Below are 8,303 nucleotides of genomic sequence, written 5' to 3' on the forward strand. Positions count from 1 at the left end.
AAGTTTATTAAACCAAATGCAGTGAACCGCTGAAGTCTTACTAATCCTTGGCGTAACCTTTACTTTGAGTAGCCCACTGAGTGAGACAGAATGACATTGATCTGAAGCCATGAGTAATTGTGCAAGTGCCATTTAAATTCATTTAAATACTTAGTCAGCACAAACGTCAAGACTCTAAAAGCCTTTCCGTTTCTGATCTACAAAGAGGTCTGCAGTGAGCAACCAAGTGAACAACCAATGAACTTATTTTCATGTCACGCATCTCCACAGGTCTGAAATGCAGTTTGTGCTTCTGAAATATCAATCGGCTGTCGACAAAGACAAGTGGAAAAATTCAAGATTTTATCATCTTATCAGTGGCTCTGCAGGGAAAGTGAAATGTCACTTAAACCAAAGTATTATCCTCCATGATGTTTATTGTCTCCCTGCGTCTGCACTTATCATCCAGCAGTCAAGGTGTCAAGCTTACACCATAATTTCCCCAACAGCTTGGGAGGAAAAACAGCATAACTTGCTATGTTGTATTGTAAAATTATGTCCACTCCTGGCACCCTTAATCCTACATGTTCCCTGTGTAGATAGTTGACAGTTTGGGTGCTGGAAGAGACAGACAGCACAAGTGGAGAGGGGAGCGTGGGCAAACTCAGCCAACACTCAGGGAGGAAGGCCGAGCTCCTATGGTGGCTGCCTCAGCATGACCGCTGGTATAAACACACCTCCTACACTAAAAGCCTTGCAAAGAAGACAAGGCTATTCTAACAGCTGTGACATGCAGACTGCACCCTGTGACTATGAAATGAACGAGGATTATTTACGGGTTTGATGGAAGAAAGGCTGAAAATACCCGATGGTGGCACTCTCAGCTCTCCCAGCTGAGATACTCTAGTTTAGGTTTAGGGTTGGCTGCCCTCCCCCATTACCAGGGGAACGGAGCTCTAAATAGTGTCCAGCTCAAATGTGCTTACTGAGATTACTATGAGAGGCTATTTTGACAGGGGGATTCAAAACAAATATAATTAAAACTGCCTCTATCCCCCCTTAAGTCTGTTTTTACCCTCCTCTCCTTCCACATCCATTAAATTAGAAAGAAAACTGTGTATATTAGACAGTATAAGAAAATCCTAGTGTTTGCTAGTGTTAACCTTTTGAGCATAAAGGCTATCTCTTTTTCACAAGAGATATTGTGACTTTTCTTTACTTTCTTTGTGATGACAACTACTTTAACTTTGATGCAGAAATCTTTACAGAAAGCAGATACAACACAAACACTCGATTAGATACCTCTGTGTTTTAATGGCTTTATTTACAAGAACAGCATTGCAGTTTGTCGCATAAACTCACAATACATTTGCATTTGAATTATTCAAACTTGAAACTCTGAATTCAGCACAAGCCGCTCATGGAGCCTTTTATTAACAAGCTTGGCTGCACGCCCATGAAGCCATGAGATCCTCTGACTCAATGCCATCGTTTATACAGTCAGCAATCCTCTCACCTGTCTGCACACGTACTGGCAGCCGCTTCATACCCCCAAAAGGGTAAAAATAACCAGTTAATTATTCATCCAGTGGAACCGATGCCTTCTTTCATCATACAAAATGTCTTTAGAAACATCTCAACCAGACAGTGCAGACACACACACCAACAGAGATGTGAAAGAGAGGAAAATCTCTCAGTTGTGAAGGATGTACTGCCCATTAAGATTATTCAGAACTTATTATGGATAATATAAAAAGAAACTAGGAAATAATAATCCTGATACTTCATGTCAAACTCACGTCTGCAGAATGATGAAAATGCTGACACTTCCACATTTACTTTCTGAGTTTATAAATACACCCAGAACACATCACTTTTACACCCTGAGAAACTAAATGGGGCAACCATTACTCAGCATTTACACTGAGCAAAAATTGGTCCAGTAATGATTATGCTGTAGAATTGGGACACCACTAAAGATCCACCCATCCATCCTAGCCAATCCTAGCTTGTACCAAGCATGAATCAGTTACAACATGGGCAGGTCACAGTAGACTAAATTTCACAGAGAGACAGATTACACAGATACTCTCCTTAACCCCAATTGCCTGAATAAGACTCTCCAATGTCCCTAACATTGTGAAACTTTAGCCCTGAGTCAAGGCAAGAACATAACTGTACAAAAAGCACTTTTGGTCTTCTGGGTGTGCACTGGTTTTGTTCTCATAACGCCAACTCAATCAATCTAGTTATTTTTTTATTTTGTTGTTAAAATGGCAATATTTATGGATTTTATTAGTTTACATCATACCAATTCACTGGCAATAATTTAGTAATTCCCTTCACATAAAAAGGAAACAAAAACAAGAATTGACATTCCTTAGTTAGGAACTCTGTAAAAACTGATATTTGCATTTTATTGCCTTTAATGGCTTTTATCCAACATTGTGATATTTTAAAAATGCTCCTCCTTTCCTTTTTTGACGATTTCCTCGATGTGTGGTTCCATCTCTTGACATAAAGCGTGGTTAAAAAGTATTGACCCTGATAAAGATTTCTTTTTACAAAATGTCATTTTAAAAACATTATTTATTAATTTAGTAAGGTTAAAGAAGTGACCCAAATGAACCAGGCCCTATATGTGAAAAAGTGTTTGCCCACCTTTTTAAATTATGAATTAACTGTAATAACCACATTTTTGGACGCCCGAGTTAAACTTCACTAGCTCTACTCTCATGGTCACAATATTCCACCTGAAACTCTCCTTAGGTCTCCTTTCTGAATTTACAAACTATTCCCTGATTCAGACCACTTGAATATTGGTCTTTTAGACTACAGGATCCTGCCTTCATTCATTTATTCATTATTAATTTCTTCACTGCTAGACCTAAATACTTGATTAACCAGCCAACATTCTCCTTCTTATTCATCCATCCCAAAAACGCCATCAGCAAACCTGCAAAGGAAAACACAGCCTACTTGTCCCACCATCAAGTTAAGCCTCTACAGGATCCTCAACCTATGCCCCGTGCCAGAAACCTACCTGTGGGAGGCAAGGCTAATTCTGATAATCACACATGCCCTGAAATCCAACACTAGCATCTCTATCTAGCCACGTCCTTCTCTCTGGCTACTTCATTAAATGCAGAAAACTCAAAACCTTATTATTCAAATTATACAATTAACCTGCCTAAACTTTCTGTGAGAGCAAATGGTGCATTCATGCATTTTGGTGTCATAAAAAAATCCTACAAACCAGACATTAACACAAAACAACATACAGTACATGCAATGCTTTATTTGCTCTATTTAAAGAAGGGTAAACTAAATGATTGCCAAAACAGAACAGATCCAAACTGATGCAATTTTAAGTTCAGGCTTTGTGCTTTAGGTAATTCAAGATTAAATGCAACAAGTATAGACAATGCAATCCAAGATTGGTTCACTGTAGCTTATAACCAAAGGGATGACATTATTTTAATTACCAAACAAAAGGCATATTTTTCTTTTCATGTAAATTCTGAAAGCAACAAATAAAGTAATTATATCATTAACATATGCATCAAAACTGTAGACACATTCCTCATCCTACACAATATTGTTTTTTCATTCATAACATATGACTCATTATACAAACAAAGTGATGCCAGGTCAAAGGTCAAGGAGGACTCAGGCACACATGTGTGGTATCTCTTCCCCACAGTGGCCATGATTTCACACCAAGAGTTGGTTCACTGCATCCACTGTTTGTGTGTCTGTCTGCGGGCTGTTAGCAATCAGGCGCCCACCAGTCTGCATCTGTCAGACTGCAGCCAGGGAGCCTGTGCCTTCCAGTGCCCCATCCATAAGAGAGCTGAGGCCAGCAGGCAGCCCACACAGATGCTGTGCATACTGACAAAAGGACATCCACCTACACCATGTTGTCTAAATGATTCCCCAGCTCACGTAATCATGAAAAAAGCTCAGTAGATTGTGAAATCAGTGAAGGTTGAAAATGAGTTTAGAAAAACAGAAGCCTGAGTTCCTCTGAAACTTTTCATTGCTGCACCTCAGAGCTGCTTGAATAGAAGAGAAGGAGGTTGAAAGGTTGTGACTTGGTCTGCAATTCCTGACCGATGGTGAACAGAAAAGGGACTGATTGATAAACCCAGGCCAAAAGAGCGTGATTCTTTTTGAACACTGTTTGTTCTGTGAAGGTGAGGGGAGGGTAAGTGAAGTGCACGCATACACGGCAGGCACATGTTCAGCTATTATTACAGGTGCTGTTATAGGAGTTATAAAGCAATAAAAGCGTGACACTTGCGCACACTGACATGAGGGGGTAGATACAAAGCTGAACTGTTACACTGACAGATGACAGCACCATTCTCTTGCTGACTTTTTCCATGGTTTTGATGCCACATAAAATAAACCAAGCTTCAAATGGCAATCAATGACCATGAACATGGGAATTTAATCTTAAAATTTTTTTCCAGTTGTACATTTTTCAGAAGAATCTTTTTCAAAATGTCCTTCTACAGCGAATCACTGCTTTAATAAAAATGACATGATGCTTTTACCCAAAACCAGCAGCAATCATGTCTACGTTGTCATGTGCATCTATACGTTTTCTGTAGGCTGACTTATAAAAATGTCAATATTGCTTTTGGGCTAAAATATTTTCACAGAAAATTAAAGTTAGAGAAATAGATTTTCAGCAATATTCTTCTAATTATAGATGCCAAAGCTTATTGAACAGTAAGATTTCTTTAAAATTTTACTTTATTGGACTTTAAGAGTCAGAAATAGTTCAGACAAGTGTATATTCTTTCGTATTAGGGACAAAAACAAATCTTGTTTAGGACAGCCACCTTGTAATATTTGAAAACAGACTGACTATTAAGAACTTAAATACCCTACAAATGCAGTACATAAGGAAATGGCTAATAACTAAATGATGAATTATGAAACTAGAATATTGTAGTGAGCCCTGCGACAGACTGGCGACCTGTCCAGGGTGAACCCCGCCTCCCGCCCGGAACGTAGCTGGAGATAGGCACCAGCAGCCCTCCCGACCCCATTAGGGACAAGGGTGAACAGAAAATGGATGGATGGATGGATGGATATTGTAGTGATATGGGTCTCAGACTGTAACTCCTGGCTGAACATGATATGACTGCAAGTGAAGTCATGCATGAGTATTTTGTGGATCAAATATATTTTATCTGGAGACTAAAAAAAATTGACAAATATTGAGATTACGCTGAAATCACAGCAGGATTTTCAGATAGTTCCGGTTTATGAACTGATAGTTTACAATGGACATCAAACAACACTGAAAATGTATTTGTCCCGGTACAGACTTCTGATTTTTTTGTATTTTGTCACACCAAAACACATGGAGACAGTTAGAAAAGATAAGCCAAGTTTATTTGTACACCACATTTCAGCAACAAGACAGTTCAAGATGTTTGACATCATCAAGCAAATAAATCAAATATGTTGAGCAGTTTTCTAGCTAGTAGCTCCTCCTAGTCAACCCACTCTGGTGGGTTTTAAACCTTGATTTAAAGGAACTATGTTTCTGCTATTTTGGAGTTTTCTGGAGCTAACCTAAGTAAAATACCTAAGTAGAGAATGTAGTTTTTAAAAAAGCACTTCATCATTCAAATGATGAATTGGTTTAAGATTTAAGGACTTTCATTGATCCACTCCTGTTTTTGTTTTTTTTTCCTTGGATGGTCACGATATTATGTATACTGCTCAAAAAAATAAAGGGAACACTTAAACAACACAATATAACTCCAAGTAAATCAAACTTCTGTGAAATCAAACTGTCCACTTAGGAAGCAACACTGATTGACAATCAATTTCACCTGCTGTTGTGCAAATGGAACTTTGTACAGAACAAAGTATTCAATGAGAATATTTCTTTCATTCAGATCTAGGATGTGTTATTTGAGTGTTCCCTTTATTTTTTTGAGCAGTGTATTTCCCAGGCTCATAGTGCCAATTTGATAGCACAGTCAAGTAACTGTGTTTACGTTCAGTTATAAAAATACGGGCTGTATCAAACATGGCATATGTAACTGGTACCAGGATTCCGGACCCGTCAGCAGCAGATAAAGCTGAAAAATGTATGGAAATGAGCACATGGGAGACGCAGTCTGTGTTACTCCAATTTCTCTCAGCTTATCTATTGAACAAACCAGCTCATTTAACTGTCAATACAGCCCAATTTATAGCTCAGTAATTTACTGTACATATTAGACATATTCCATCATTGACATAAACATCAACATTCGCTTTCCTTAAACCAGAAATAATCCCATAACATCATATTTTGTCCCAATTCCCTCAGGTAACATGTACCTTCAATTCACTGCACTTTATATGCATATTTAATCACACACAGTGACATATTTAATGGGCATGTATCTTAAAGTTATTGTAAACTGGCATAACTATATTAGAATTCAAACTACTTTAATTAAGTGAATGCATTACATCACAATTTAACCTTTCACCATTGTTTAGAACACAAATAAACCCTGGAGCCTGATCTACATATCCCGCTATTATCTGCCGCTACAGTGTGCTAACCAACTAGCATCACGGCATGTTAGCTACTCCCTCTAGCCACTGCTGGCTCCGAAATACAACAAAACTCTTTCGATATCTTTACACTTTGACGCATTTCCTTAAACATTTCTCGAACAGTACCAAATAATAAAAAAGTGTTTTAGTAAAACGAACTTGAAGGTTATTCTCACCTGAAAAATGTATGGAAATGAGCACACGGGAGACGGAGTCTGTGTTACTCCAATTTCTCTCAGCTTATGAGAAAACGGAAGAGCAACAGGCAGCTCAGAGCCTCCATGCGCCACCTATTGGTGAAACACCATTACTACACCCATCATCAAAGAAATGCATGCTCCTTTTTTTTCTATTGTGAGCACACACCCGTGGGCATCACACATAGAAGAAAATTTACTCTTTGTCTCTTTGTGAAGGAGGAGCCGTCATGGCTTTGGTCGCAGTGCTACAGCAAAGTCCGTGGCGACATGTAAGCATACACCCGCACACGCCAACACACAAATGCTTGAATACATCGGCACACCAAACATAACTTACTTTTTGGTTTCAGCACAATCACGGTTCGACTGGGTGCACAAACGGTGTTCTTGCCTCAGGCGTCATGTTCCTCCAGCTTGTAATTTCCAGCGTTAAACATTTTCCCAGTTCAGATATTCAAACAAAGCTATTTCCGGATCTAAGCGCGCCGGCAGGGAGTCACGTGATGACATAATAATTACGTCATCAATACGTTGCATTAAGTTTGTGTTTTCTAACTGAGTATTGTTTCTTTATTAAATGTCTCTTATTTTCCGTGGTTATTTTATTTATTTTGTATACTTTGATAAGAGTTTACTTTAGTTAGAAATAACTGTTTAGTTATTTTTTTTGTCTGTTTGTTTGTTTTGTTTGTGTTTTTGTCATCTTGTGGGCGGAGTCTGTGACTAGTTTCCGCAATGCAGGGAGTCAGTCTGAGTTTAGAGTCCTAACAAGTCACACTAAAGGTGATGGCTTTTTGAACTGTAATGAAGGTATTGCATTTTGTTGTTGTTGTTGTTTGCTTGTTTGTTTGTTGTTGGGGTTTTTGTGGTCTATTTTTCTTAACCTGCCAGGACATCCATTGTAAATATTCTGCAAAGCTTCTTTACCTGAAGATGAGCTGCACCATCTGAAGTTAACTATTTATGTCCAAGTCAGAGCCCCGCCACACTCATGTCGTAGAGTTATGTGCTGCACTTAATTACCAGGATTGAAATTTCTGCAGAAAATCCACAAATTGTAATTACAAATGGTAATTGTTTCTTACCATCTTATTTTCTCATTTGGTTGTCAGGCCTGTCATCTTTGGCTGTTATGACAGTTCAGATCATCAGAATCTAAATCACTTGATTCCCTCAAGGTTTTTGTCACTTTCCCCTCAAGGAAATTATCATATTAAACAGCATTTTGTATTATCTATATCTGTTATTAAGATTTGTTTGATTATCTGAAACATCTAAATCTGACAAAAAGACCCTAATAGCCATTTATGTTTTATTGCTTTATTGGCTAATGCTAACGATGCTACTTCTTGTAGTTATGATTTGACTTGAGCCAAACTGTGAAAGCATTTTGTTGACAGTACCATTCAACACGGATCATTCCTCAGGTTCTATATACCTGTAACTGAATTGTTTTATGAGGTTTTAACTACTTGAAAGCCTGTGCTACAAACACTTATGTGGTAACCTCCCTCATAGTCATCTAAATTATGTATTTCTTCTAAAATT

Source organism: Xiphophorus couchianus, chromosome 16 (assembly GCF_001444195.1).
Source record: "Xiphophorus couchianus chromosome 16, X_couchianus-1.0, whole genome shotgun sequence".
Lineage (NCBI taxonomy): Eukaryota > Metazoa > Chordata > Actinopteri > Cyprinodontiformes > Poeciliidae > Xiphophorus > Xiphophorus couchianus.